General features: G+C 36.9%; 1 protein-coding gene across 4 annotated transcripts in view; it reads right to left on the bottom strand.

Moving 5' to 3' along the window:
- The window catches only part of subdued (anoctamin 1), a 47021-nt gene that overhangs the window by 32347 nt on the left and 2022 nt on the right, over positions 1-12652 (bottom strand). The window contains exon 1 of one of the 4 annotated variants that reach the window (XM_073981822.1): positions 7501-7935. The exons of 2 other annotated variants lie outside the window; for them this stretch is intronic. The gene's annotated coding sequence lies outside the window, so the exon portion shown is untranslated. Of the gene's footprint in view, positions 1-7500; positions 7936-12652 lie in introns of those variants that run through there. One more of the 4 variants, XM_073981829.1, reaches the window with a different exon arrangement.

Raw genomic sequence — 12652 nt, 5'->3', positions numbered from 1 at the left:
GTCCGTCCGTCCGTCCTTCCGTCCGTCCGTCCGTCTGTGGTAATCACTCTAGCATCCACAAAAATGGAGATAGGACGCTGAAATTTTGGGAAAATGCGTCTTTTGTTTGCAGGCAGGTCAAGTTCGATGATGGGCTATATCGGTCCACGTTTTGGTATAGCCCCCATATAACGGTACCCCCCGATTTACGGTATTTTGACGCTTTTAGCTACATTTTCAGACCGATTTGGCTATAATTTGACATTTAGGGTTCTTAAGTATAAATAAACATATATAACAAAACTTGTGGACATAGGTCCACGTTTTGGTATAGCCCCCATATAACGGTACCCCCCGATTTACCGTATTTTGACTTTTTTAGCTACATTTTTAGACCGATTTAGCTATAATTTCACATTTAGGGTTCTTAAGTGTCAATAAACGTATATAACAAAAGTTGTGGACATAGGTCCACGTTTTGGTATAACCCCCATATAACGGTACCCCCGATTTACGGTATTTTGACGGTTTTAGCTACATTTTCAGACCTATTTGGCTATAACTTGACATTTAGGGTTCTTAAGTGTCAGTAAACATATATAACAAAACTTGTGGACATAGGTCCACGTTTTCGTATAGCCCCCATATAACGGTACCCCCCGATTTGCGGTATTTTAACGTTTTTAGCAACATTTTTAGACCGATTTAGCTATAATTTGACATTTAGGGTTCTTAAGTACCAATAAACATATATAACAAAAGTTGTGGACATAAGTCCACGTTTTGGTATAGCCCCCATATAACGGTACCCCCCGATATACGGTATTTTGACGTTTTTAGCTACATTATCAGACCGATGTAGCTATAATTTGACATTTAGGGTTCTTAGGTGTTAGTAAACTTATATAACAAAAGTTGTGGATATAGGTCCACGTTTTGGTATAGCCCCCATATAACGGTACACCCCGATTTGCGGTATTTTGACGTTTTTAGCTACATTTTCAGACCGATTTAGCTATAATTTGACATTTAGGGTTCTTAAGTGACAATAAACTTATATAACAAAAGTTGTGGACATAGGTCCAAGTGTTGGTATAGCCCCCATATAACGGTACGATTTGCGGTATTTTGACGTTTGTAGCTACATTTTCAGACCGATTTAGCTATAATTTGACATTTAGAGTTCTTAAGTGTCAATAAACTTATATAACAAAATTTGTGGACATAGGTCCACGTTTTGGTATAGCCCCCATATAACGGTAGCCCCCGATTTACGGTAGTTTGACGTTTTTAGCTACATTTTCAGACCGATGTAGCTATAATTTGACATTTAGGGTTCTTAAATGTCAATAAACTTATATAACAAAAGTTGTGGACATAGGTCCACGTTTTGGTATAGCCCCCATATAACGGTACCCCCCGATTTACGGTATTTTGACGTTTTTAGCTACATTTTCAGACCGATGAAGCTATAATTTGACATTTGAAGTTCTTAAGTGTAACTAAACTTATATAACAAAAGTTGTGGACCTAGGTCCACGTGTTGGTATAGCCCCCATATAACGGTACCCCCGATTTACGACATTTTGACGTTTTTATCTACATTTTCAGACCGATATAGCTATAATTTGACATTTAGGGTTCTTAAATGTCAATAAACTTATATAACTAGTGGACATAGGTCGATGTTTTGGAATAGCCCCCATATAACGTTACCGCCCGATTTCAGGTATTTTGAGAATTTTACCAACAAGTTTTAACCGAATTATCTGTAATTTGAACATTTGACATTTGAAATTCTTAGTGGTCACCACACCTCTCCACCAAAAATTTTCAAGAAAGCCCCCATATAACGGTACCTCCCGATTTTCAGTAATTTGATGATTTTAGCTACAATATTAAACCGAACTAGAAGTAATTTGACATTTGAAGTTCTTCGTGGTCACAACACCTCTCCATCAAAAATTGTCAACATAGGTCCATGTGCGGATATAGCTCCCATGTAACGGTACCTCCCAATTTTCAGTAATTTGGCCATTTTAGCTACAATTTTTAACAGAACTAACTGTAATTTGACATTTGAAGGTTGTAGTGGTCACCACGCATCTGCATCAACAATTTTCAACATAGCCCCAATATAACGATACTTCCCGATTTTCGGTACTTTGAGGATTTTACTTAAAATGTTTAACCGAACGTAGGTCCATGTTTTTGTATAGCCCCAAAACAAACCTCCCGATTTTCCGTACCTTAGCTTTATTTTTGGACGAACTTTCTGTAATTTGAAATTTAAAAGTCAACAAAAATTTTGCAACAAAAATTGTTCATTTAAGTTCATATTTTCGTATAGCCCAGATACCTCCGAACTAGGTGTTAATGACATTTGAAGTTCCCACGTTATGTACCGATTTTCGATATTTTGAGGATTCTAGCTAAATTTTTTAACCGAATTAGGAGTTATTTGACATTAAAGACTCCCATCAAAAACTCTCAACATAGACCCATGTTTTATTATAACCCCTTATATAACAGTACCTCCCAATTTCTAGCCCACCAAAAATTGTCACCATAAAAAAGGGCCTCCCGAATGAAGCATTTTATGTACATTATCTGACATTTTAACGTACTCACTTAAAGTTGGGGACAGGAATGAATATTTTATGGTGGAGGGTATGAAAAGTTCGGCCCGGCCGAACTTAATGCTTTTTTACTTGTTTGAATTACAACTTTTGTTTATTAAATTCTTAATTCTTTATTTTTGTGTTTTCCAATAACAAAGATATAAATAAGTAAAAAGAAAAATAAAAAAATAAATTTATTACTTTGTTTTCGTTGGCGTTTTTTTTTTTGTTTTCTTAAAAAAATTATCATTTAAAAAATGTACTGAGGGGGTGCTTTAGTTTCGGCCGATACTGTATATATCATTTAAATGAGATCCACTTCATTATCTAAATCAATGTCATTAAGAATATTTACGTAAGTTTGAAGTCCATTTTCATTACAACTGTCGATCTTCTCACAAATTTCCTCAGTTGTTTGATTTATATTCGACTGCATTCTAGATTCCAATTCTTTCGGTTGGATTTTAACATTTCTAAAACTTCCTGTAGAGTTGTAAACGCTTTCATTGCTGCATAGGCTTAACTAAGCTCATTGACGATATTAAAGGATCCGATGTATTCATGGCTCTATTACAGATATCAAGGATATTATTCGTTCTATTACTAAACTCCAGCAAACTTAAGCAAAACCGCATATGTTTTTCTTGATTCAGCTCAAATCAAAATGAAAATTGGCATTTTCACCTTCATTGTCAAACGTTGCTGAAACTTTAAAACCTTACATAACCTCAATCTTTTAGGTTTTACGATTAACATAGGACAACTCGCATTTAATGTTTATTTATACACAAAAAATTAAGATTTATAAGCATTTATGATAAACAGACATCGTATACTAACTCGTCAATTCGGCTGACTTCCGTATCGTCAGATGCTTTGTTTGTTTAAACTTCGTCAAAATATTTTAGTTGCACACTCATTCATTGTTCCTCGAAAATGCAACTAAATGTATCAGAAATAAAAATGATAAATGTTTGCTTTTTACCTGCGTTAAAAATGTGTATTTTTGACGCTTTGAAACACGTAGCTTCACAGTTGTTAAATACAACGGTGTTAAGAAACATAATACTTCGCAGATGTTGAGTCATTTGTAAAGCAACTGACGATACGAATGTCAGCCTTCGTAGGTCCACGTTTTCGTATAGCCTCCATAGAAAGTGACGCGTCGTCGTTTTAATGAATTTTTAAGATATTTGTCCCATTTGACCACCGAATTGGTTGTAATTTGGTATTTTGTGTCTCCAGAGCCTAAGAAATATTTTTACCAAAAAATTTGTATATAGGTCCATGTTTTGATATAGCCACTATAGGACGGTATCTCCCGATTTCCGGTATTTTGAAGTTTTAAGTTATATTATCAAGCCAAAATGGCTCAAATTTGGTATTTAATCCTTCTTTGGGCTACACAACTTTCTCAGGGAAATTTGTCGGTATCGGTCCACGTTTTGGTATACCACCCATAGAACGGTACATCCTGATGTTCGGTATTTTGAAGGGTTTTAGCCTCATTATCGCACCGAAGTTGCTGAAATTTGGTATTTAGTCATCTTCGGGATACAAAACTTCTCCCAAGAAATTTGTCGGTACGTTTTGATATACCTCCCACAGAAGCTACATTCTGATTTTCGGTATTTTCAAAGTTTTAGCCTCAATATACCACTAAAATGACTGGATGTAATTTGGTATTGTGTTTAGTCAGAGGATAGAAAGAACAACGTTAGCTCTTTTAATGAGTGTTGCTACATTTTCCTTCTTAAGTGGATGTAACTTGATATTTTGGGATCTCAATGGGTAGAAAACTCCCACACAGAAAATTATCTGTATTAAGTGACTATCATCAGTTAAGTTATTAGTCTCCTCCAAACAATTAGCAGTTACTAGTTGTTTATATTTACTCCAATACAGTGGTGGTGGAGGGTATAAAAAGTTCGGCACGAGCGAACGTAACGCCTTTCATAATTGTTATCTTTAATGGGTATTCGCGAATTTATCCTCTTTCCCGAAAGTTTTCTTATTACATCAAAAACAGTTTTGAGTTCACCGCGCTGAGCAGCTGTATTGATAAAGTTCCGTTTTTTATATCATGCTCTTTTTTAACATCCTTGATTAGCTGAGACAACTTATTTGGAGTTCAGCTTTTTGTACAGGATTATTTTAGTGTATCCATTGCTTCCCTTGCTTTACGTCGTTTTTTACCAAGGTTCAGAATTCAGGAAATAACCATTTTTTATTCGTTTTGTGCCACGCCAATGATGGCTTTTGCCGTCTCCTTGAACGAATTTTTAATTTTATTCCATTCTTCGTCCACGTCTGAATTTGTGGGGAGAGGTATTGGTGGGGGGTTGCATTTATTGTTAATGCTGTTTATGAAAAGCTCTTTTACTCCATCCGATTTTAATTTGAGTCGGTTATAGAAGTGGGGTTTGCGTCTAACTGAATTATTGTTTCTTCTGTATTTTCTGAGTGTTAATTTGAGATCGGCAATCAAAAGATAATGGTCGGATGCGTTGCCTGCAATCAGTAGCACTCTCACTTCTTGTATCTATTTAAAGGGCTTGTTGCTGATACAGATTAGGGATACCTAAAATCGATTTCGGTTAATCGATTAATCGGTTATTAGCCGTAAAATTTCTAAAAGTCGTAGTCCACTATTGAATGTGCGAAAACCGGATAATCGATTATTCTTAATCGACTTTCGGAAGAGGAGTCAACTATTATTCGTAGTCAATCATTAGTCGTAGTCAACCATTAGTTGTAGTCTATTATTATTCGTAGTCGACTATTAATCGTGGTTGACTATTAGTCGTAGTTGACTATTGGGCGTGCTAAAACCGCGTACTGTTTTATACATATAACCATCACGGATCGCATCAGCGAAAATGGTCGATTATATTCGTCGATTATAATCGGTTTTCGGCGGTTAACGATTGATCGAAAGTCGACTTTTTGAACACTCTCAAATACTCGGCTAACCGAAAATCGAGTTTTATGTTTTTCACAAAAACTGAATAATCGAAAAACCGATTATAGCATTTCACTGCGTATCCCTAATACACATAAATGATCTATCTGGATTTTAGCGGATAATCTTGGTTCTCGTGGCCAAGTAATTTTGGGAGAAGATTCCAGGAATAGTTGTCCGTTTTCGTTCTTTACTCCAGGGCTTTGATTTCCCATAACTTTTTCGAACCCGGTGTTATCGCATCCAATGCGTGCGTTCACACCTTCCATTAATATAAGAATGTCGTCTTTGTCGACATTGGTCAAGGTGCGATTCAATTCGTCATAGAACTTTGTTGTTGATACAGATAAATTATCTATCTGGTTTTAGCGGATAATCGTGGCCAAGTATTTTGGGGGAAGTTTCCAGGAATAGTTCTCCGTTTTCGTTCTTTACTCCAGGGCTTTGCTTTCCCATAACTTTTTCGAACCCGGGTTATAGCATCCAATGCACGCGTTCAGATCTTCCATTAATATAAGAATGTCGTATTTGTCGACACTGGTCAAGGTGCGATTCAATTCGTCATAGAACTTTTCTATAGTGTGTAACTCGGTTACCTCAGTTGGCTCGTAACACTGTATTATTGTATTTTTTCCTATGCTGCTTTTAAGCTGTGCTATTATAATACTGAAATTAGAGTTACGTGACCAGGAAATTGGGGAGTTTCAGAATTTCCTGTTTATGAACATAACCACTCCGTGTATATGTGGATTTCCTTCATTTCGATCAGAGTATGTGACTCGGTCGCCCTTTGATTTTGCGGTGATTTCGCAGCCACTCCACCTCCTTTCACTGATACCTATAACTGCAATGTTGAGTCTGGTGCATTCTGCTAATAGCTGGGCAAGTTTTCCCGTTTGATATAGCGACCAAGTGCTGCCTAGTTTGGTGGTAGTGCGGCTACCTTATGTGGGAGTAAATTAATTTTAGAGATGTTGCTCAAAAGTTGCCAAAGTCTCCTTAATAATGTACTTTCGACCATTTCCTGCTGAGCAGCGGATGGTAGAAAGTTATTCAGCCTATCTTCGATCGCTATTTTGCCATATGTGCCAACGGGAGTCGCCACGTGAAGCCTGCGGTTGACGTTTGCTTTGGAGAGGCTGTGTTTGACGAATCACGAAGCCTTTAGAAGAACTCGTTCAAATAATCTCCAAAAGGGCTAAAAAAAGATAAAAGGTAAAACGCATTGCGTTTGAGAAATAAAATATCGATGACAGAGAAACCACTCCCATAACCGATATGTCTGATGAACTTTCAACTAACAGCGAAAACCGGTCACATAATTTGGTGGTTGTGTGGGTTCGAATCTTCGGTTTTCCTTTTTCAATTGCAAATAAATCTTAGATGAATTGACAAATTGATTGGATTATAATTCCTTTCAAAATAGTAGTAACAAAATTATTTTACATTGTTATTTTGTCAAGTCAAATTCAAAATATCAAACACAATTTTTGACTATTTTTCTAGCATATCTTTTTATTTTCTTACACATTAACATCAAAATTATTATGGCACAAACTTTTCACACTCAGTTTAGATGTTTTGATTTTATAATACACTTTTAAGACGTTGTTGTACAAACATAAATAATAACACCTCACCTCGCATACAAATATTTAATTATTCCCCTGCCCTTTTTGGCTGGGGGTTTGTTTATTCTTTCAAATCTTGTTTTTTAAAGCAAATGTTTAATTTTGTCACAATCTATCCCCCCTAAAAAAGACAGGTACATTATTCATAAAACAGGGAATGATAAATTCAAATCAAAAATTCTTCAACAATCCGATTAAATAATAACAATTAGGTGTATGAATGAAAAATACAATGTGATTTGTTAAATATACCAGGAAAATGATTCATTCATAAACGAAATTATATTTTTCAATAAACAAGACTCACATGCGTGAATGACTTTGGTTTTTTGGCACATTTATTTCTTTTATGTACTTATTTTTATTTTATTTCTTTTTTTCTTTTTGTTAATATATATGGTGGTATTTTAACTTTGGTGGGAGTATTCAGTGGGATTTTTTCTTTTTTTTATTAAATTACACTAATTTTGTTGCAACATTTTTGTATATGCATAAATAACAAACAACAACAATTAAATTGCCAAACGATATTAACAACAACCTTGAGTATTGGCCGTATTACTTCTTCTTCACTTGTTTGATATATTTAATTCACTTTTATTTTATTTGTATTATTAAATTAACGCCGACTCGTTGAACACGCACGTCTCGACATTGCCGTTTTCTAATACTCTTGCCCAACGGGGTCTTTTATAATACTAAACCGATGAGTGGTTTCTTTTGAATGTATTTCCGGCTGGTCAGCAGCACAAAATAGTTTCAAATTCACACAGGCAAAATTGCCACACACAGCAAATTATGGTGAGAGACAAAAAACAATGAGAAAAGAGACACATTATTGCAGGGCTGAGCTCGCATGTGTGCTAGCACACAGGCAAATTTTAAAAACGTACTCTTAATTTTTGTGAATCATGAATAATTAAACATTTATGCAATTTTTTTATTTGTATTTTTTAATAATTTACATTGTAGACGATTTTAGACAGCATTAATATTAACAAAATGTGAAATAAGTAATGAAACATCAAGAAAAATTAAATATTAATTCTCTCTTAAATTTCCCTCTCTCTCCATTTTGCTCAGCCCTGCATTATTGACTTATGGCAGCCATATACGTTAACGTGACTACAACAACACACGTTCTCTTTTTTTCTCATCTGCCGTGGTTTAGCAAAGGAAAGACACTCTCAGAGAGACAAATGAACAAAAAACTTTGAGCATCAATGACTTATGGGGAGAGTAAATGAAATAGAGGCGTCCGTCCATCAACAAAACAAAATTTGCCCTAGCAAAACAAAACATTTTGGGGAGGCCTCCCCACTCACAGAGAGAGAGAGAGAGAGAGATTCATTTACTTGTCTTTTATGTCAGGTATCGGCACCAATACAAATGCATTGTTTGCGGCCTCACGCATACGACTCTCTCTCGCTCTCTCCACAAACAGCGTGTGCGTTAATGCATTGCTAAAATTAAAAATCATTGAAACAACCGACAACAGAACCTCCTTCATTGACTTCTTAACGAAGACTGAGTGGTGGTTGTTCTGTTGTTATTCTCATCAAGGGCACGTGTGCCCCTTTTTGCCGGACAATGTTTTATGTTTTATAACGGTGGTGCTCAAAATATTTTGTGCATTAGTCTCTCTGAGCGAGCCATTCCTTTGCTAAAGCACGGCAGATGAGAAAAAATGAGAACATGTGTTGTTGTTGTAGTCACGTTAACGTATATGGTTGATCTTGACTGTTTTATAAACAAAATTCAGATACGAGACAGAGAGGGAGCTTACAAAAACCCTCATTTCTTTCGTCTCAACATGAAAACAGTTAAAGAAAACTTGAGAAAAGAGAAGAGGACTATTAGTTGTAAATTGAGATACTTTGAACTTGAGATACCTTTCTCAATGTTTGGTCCATTTCTAACAAATTATTGTTTTCTTTCTATTCTTCGATGTCGTTTTTTTGTTGTGTTTGGAAAGATCAGTAATTATGTATTTCAACATCTGTATATTTTTCTGTATATCTACATGTATTTGTATGTACATATAATTTCTTATAAGACATATTGACTAAATAATAATGTGAATAAAAATGTAAACAAATATCAAAATAAATAAGCAAATTACTCCGAAGTAGAGCAGATTTTTTTTCACAATTCAAACTCAAGATAAAATGTCAGTAGAAATATGAAGGTAAACATCGCTAAAATGTAACAGGATTTGGAATTAAGTGCATTCATTGCACCAAGTGAATCATTAGATTAAACAGCGTTTAATTCACAAGCGCCGCAAAGTGATTCAGAATATTACTTTACCTTTTAACGACGATTCTAAAATATAAATTAAATGGAAAGTACGGCCGTCTTATGTCAATTAGAGTTGTAGTTTTTAGCTCTTTCAGCTGATCGCACTTTTTAGTTCAGCTCTTTTAAGTGAACTAAGTCGGTCTTTTAGTTCAGTAGTTTAATCGTTCGTCGATAAGCACTACTGGTCAGCTGTCTTTTCGCTCTTTGTTCACCGTTTCTGAATCGTTCACGCAAACACACGCATACATCTCTAATGTCAAACGAACAGAGAAGTGACCTCCTCAGTTGCTCTAGGGAGCACCAACCTTGTCGTTTCCGACAGATCTGACCTTTCCAGGCAGGACTTTTTGGTGGATGAAGCTGTGGGAGAAGAAATGGATCATTCCCCCCTTTTTGTGAGTGACGCAATTCAGACGAAGAGGAAATTGTTGCTCGAGAGAGCGATTTTAGGTCTGAATCGGGAAGTTCTCTTGTGATCCCATCTCAATCGTTAATACCGAGGCGCCTCAACGAATATCAGGCTTAGATACCAAGTTTCTGTCATGCTAGTGAAGGGTTCAGGAATGATTTAAACTAAATTAAAAACAAACAATTATCCCCTTAATGGCGATCACAACAAATAACCTAAACGTTGCAGTACCCAGTTCAAAACCCTATACTAGACCGGGCGGGGACGACTGCTCCACACCGACCATAGGTGTTGTGAGTGACGCAATCCAGCCGCTGAGCAGGGGATTGCTCTATCACCTTAGGAAAAGATCGACTCTAGGTCTGTCAGGAAAGTTATCCCGTGAGCAACTGGAAAAACATCACTTTGTCAGACGATGAGTTTGACACTGCGGCCATCACATCTCGATCGAACAGAGAGGCGCTCTCCACAGTTGCTGTAGGGAGGAAGGATCGCTTGTGGACACTAGTGGTTTCTTCGGCAGGGTCCGGTAACTTGCCTCGCGCGAAAGCAGGAAATTTTTCGACCACCTTAGGGAGAGTGCCACTCTAGGTATGAATCGGGAAAGTTCTCCCGTGTACAACTAGGAGGACATCCCTCTGTCGGATGATGAGATGGACGCTATGGCCATCCCATCTCAATCGAACAGAGAGGCTTATGGCGAGAACACAATGGAAGTTTGTTGTATATTTTTTCCGCCTCGCTTCAAAGCGCAAATGTAAAATTGTACTGTTTTCAATAGGACAGACCACAACGAAGCGAGGCTTCAGGCCCCAAAGTTGAAAATTGTTTAACATTTGAATTCTTCGCCTGGCTTTATTTTTCGTTTTTTTTTATTTCGTTTCGACATTCAAATTGATATAAACACGTGTTCAACCTGAAAAATAGAATTTGGCTGTAGTTTTGATGTTCGGTACTAATTATTTACGAACAATAAGTGTGTCTGCGTACTCGATAATTTGTAATAATTATTACAAATTATTACTGAATGTTGCTTTTTTACAAATGTTCAGTAAAAGAGAATGAATTGAGAAACTTGTTTTGAAATTTTTACTACTGAGAACTTATAATTTTTACTGAAGGAATTTTGTTCAGTAACATTTTGTAGCTTTAGGCAGTTGTCAAAAGTTTAAAATATTCAAATATCATAATCATAAATATTAATCAAATTGAAAATTTTTACTGAATGTTGTATTTTTACTTTTTTAATTTTTTCCTTTGAAAGAGTATAAAATGCTATACTCTCTAAAAAGAAGTTACTGAGTAATATTTACTGAGAAAGTACAAGGACAAACCTAATTCATATTAAAAAATTGAATATTATTTGATAAATTGAAATAATTTTTACGCTTCGATGTGTGATACCAAAAAATAAGCGTCCTGGTGAAGAAATAAGCTAAGCGGAAAAATCAAGCGAAGAGCTGACTGTGTTCTCACCTGTACATCCACAGTTGCTCGAGGTATAAGCCTGTCGTTGTCAGGCAAAGAAAGAACAATATAACCGAGCGGTGCAATATTGAACTAGGTCCCTGGAAAAATATCCAGTAGATGTTTGCAGGCGGAATTCCGGGTGATAAGGTTTAATACGGAACCGAAGACATTCCAATCCCAAGTACAGCTCTCCCTTGCAGTCTTTAAAGTATTTCGCGCTCTAGCTATTCATCCTGAACTTCATAACGGTACCCTCCTCCATCCAGCAAGAAGTTTCCCAACTTCCAGCTGTCGGTCTGGAGGCCTCATTTCTACTTCTGGATCAGCTTCAACACCTCTGTCACATCGTAGTCAGGATGTGGCGCCCATGTTCTAGCTGAACCTCTGTATGGGGCCCATTCTGACAATGAGTTTGGATTTCAGGAAGTTATGGCCTGCCTCAGACGACTTTTCACCAGCAACCAATGATCCTCATTTACCCTGCCTTCCAGATCAGACCTATCAAGGATTGCTAACAGATCAGGTCGCATCCTCGCCCCCATGTGCCTTCTCACTACCTTTGCAGACCCTGGTTGTACTCTTTTTAGCTATCTGGTTAGCGGCCACCTTCATCAACGAAGTCGAGTGATTGCCCGATTGACGTTCTACCATCATCTTTGCACCTGTCTGTGGATCCTCTGAAGACCGCACTCTCTTCACACACGTATCTTCTGAAGTGCTTGTCTTAGGGGCCGCTAAACTGCTTTAAAGTTGTTGGACCGTCATTCTGACAACTAGCTTGCTTTGAGGTTGTTGGACCGTCAGTAGTACCCTCCGTTCTTCTTAAACTAATTCCGTTCTTCCCTTAGTTTTCTGCACAATCTGATTCTGGGTCTATCTCCAGTTCTAGGAATGTGGCTGCTTCGATTAGATGTAACCAGTTGTTGACTCAACTGGATGCGTTGTAGTCATCATTGCTGACTACCTCCGGGTTAGGGAATGGAATTCTTTCTATGGTAGCAAAAGTTTCTTAGGGTACATTCTCTTGAAGGAACAGCGAGAGCACGAAATACATAAATGAATGTAAGGGAGAGCTGTACTTAGAGATTGGTGGCTCCTACAGGGTTCGCATGTGATGCCAATCCTAACATTTGGAGGTCCCCTTTGAGCTCACTACTGATTATTTTTATTGGTGCACGCCCATGAAGGATGTGGTCCACCAATTTGTCGTCTATAAATCTTTTCGATGGCCTTTGTATAGCCTACCAGAATCTCTAATGGTGTCGGTCACCGCATAAAA

This window comes from Musca autumnalis, unplaced genomic scaffold (assembly GCF_047663935.1).
Source record: "Musca autumnalis isolate F117 unplaced genomic scaffold, ASM4766393v1 scaffold_1, whole genome shotgun sequence".
NCBI classification, from domain to species: domain Eukaryota; kingdom Metazoa; phylum Arthropoda; class Insecta; order Diptera; family Muscidae; genus Musca; species Musca autumnalis.
Note: the sequence above shows the minus strand (reverse complement) of the source record. Positions and strands in the feature narration are given on the sequence as shown.